Raw genomic sequence first — 2,307 nt, 5'->3', positions numbered from 1 at the left:
GGAATATCTAGTGATAGAGGAAACGCGAGAATTCAGGTTTGTAATGAATATACTCTATTACACCAGAAAAAGAAGTATCTTACCGCGCATCAGCTTGAAGAGCGGCTATCGGAGTCAGGCTTAAGAGAGCCTCCTACCTAGTCAAATACTGAATTGAAAAAAGAATAATACCATCATCGAGTACTGAATCGGATTCTGAGATCACCAGCCTATCGAACCAAAGGTTGACCAGTCACTTTTGTTGTTGCAGAATTTTACCCCCAATGGTTACCAGTTGAAGAGAGCGGCTCTTATTTCCTCTTTTCCATCTTAGTATTGGGTTATTGATTGGTATTTTCTTTTTGAGTCAAGCGGGTTTGACCCGGCCCTTCCGCCCTAGCTAGATAGATTGGACCTGCACCTTACGGACGGCCAAGGAGATCTAATCATCGGAACCAAGCATATTATATATAAAGTAATAAGGTAACCCTTTCCAGCCGTAAGAGAATGAGAAGGGCATCCCAACCCTAATGTAAGGAAGGCGGCATGACCCACAAGGCTCTTTCTGGCTACGAGGTTATTCTCGGGACTGGCGGGCCTTCCCTAGAACAAAGAAAGGCTTACATACAGGTCCGGTCCCAGCAAATGGAGATGAAAGGACTGGAGGAGAACAAGAGCTGGGGAGCTAGCTAGGTATTCCCTTCTCACGATTCGATGGTATTCTATTACAGTTACCCGCTTTCCCCCGCTTTTGATGCCGGGATCTGTCGCTACCTCCGGAGTCACCGTTTGCCGCTATGTAGCTGCTAGAATGGAGTTTGACTCTTGAGGGGGATACCCTAAATTTACCTAGAGAAGGGCTTATTTCCCAGCATCCCGAGGTGGGAATAGAGGGCCTACTTCCGTCTATCTAGTTCTGCTAACCAGAAACCATCCCTTTCTTTATCTTAGGGGACCCCCTGATTGAGGGATTTCACACCACCAGTAAGTAAAAAGCGGCTAGGATGAAGCCAAGTAATGTAGTGCTTGGGAAAGTTGGTATCACACCATATACGCACTTTTTTTACTTAGTTTTTGAATCTTTTTTTTTATTCATATATTAGTATTATCCGTGTTGAGAAAGCACTTGCTCTTCGTAGCGCTCCGATAGCTCTGAACTACGAACGGAGAGCTCTCCTTCCCTTTCTTTATCTATGTCTTGCAGACCATCGACCTATAAGCAGCCTGTTATCTGCTGATCAAATCTTCTCTACACACTCAAAGTCAAGTTCCGCTTCGCTTGGTTCATCTGACTAGCAAAATACGCCAACATTGTAGGCCTTGCGCCAAAGGGAGAAAAAAAGAGTCAAGTTGCGAGACTTTCGACAGACCCAATTGTTAACTTTCACAAGCAGCTCAATGCTAGGAAAAATATAGCGAGATGCTTTGTTTCAGTCTTTGCATCCGGCGAAATTACTTCTCAACCCTACTACTTCCAAAAGAGTCGTCTTTCTGATTCAACTTACTTGCGCTGCAGTTTCGTTCACTAGGGCTTTCTCTTCAACTCCCTTCGCTTTCAATCTGGCTGGCTCCTTCTTTTTTGGGACCAACTTTCGGTGAAAAACCATTCCCAATCGTCGCCTGTCAGCTTCGACTCCGCGATCGGAAACGGAAAGTGGCCAGATGTGCTTTTAAGTCAAAGTCAGTTACGGAGCTGCTGTCCTGAAGTCAGTGAGCGGAGACTGCGCTCTTTCCTTCTTTGAGTCGGCTTTCCAAAATGTGTAAGTGATAATGCCCTTGTTGTTAAAAGGGACAAAGACGATTCCATTTTCCTCCCACTTTATGTGGATGCCCTCCTCATAACCAGCTCTAGTGAACAGCTCACAAGTGACTATAAGACCAAGCTAGCTCAACAATTTGATTTGAAATGTCTGATATGGGCCCGATACAGTTCTTTCTTGGTCCTTCGGTTCTGCAAGGCAATCCATTTGCTAACTATCTCTCGGGCTAGGTACGCTAGAGATCCACTCTCTGGGCTAAAAATCGCAGATGAGAAGACAATCTCCATTCCTATGGAAGTTGAACTCAAACCGACTCCGGAATCCAGGAAGAGGTTGATCCAACTCTTTATCGTCAGCTAGTAGGTAGTATCATTTATCTGACTATCTCTAGCCCAACTATTTACCTGCCGCGGGTCCGGTTCCCCGTTCTATGCAAAATCCCTCATCGGCAGCAAAGAGAATCCGCTATTATTGCCAACAGGAGCCTTGCCTTGGGAGAAGCGGGTGGACTAGGATGAGCAAAAACAGATGCCTTTGGTCTTGTCTCCGAGAAAACTCCTTTCCGCTG

The sequence above is a fragment of the mitochondrial genome of Camellia sinensis (assembly GCF_055761805.1).
Source record: "Camellia sinensis mitochondrion, complete genome".
Classification (NCBI taxonomy): Eukaryota; Viridiplantae; Streptophyta; class Magnoliopsida; order Ericales; family Theaceae; genus Camellia; species Camellia sinensis.
The sequence above is the reverse complement of the archived record's forward strand: the minus strand, read 5'-3'. Positions refer to the sequence as shown.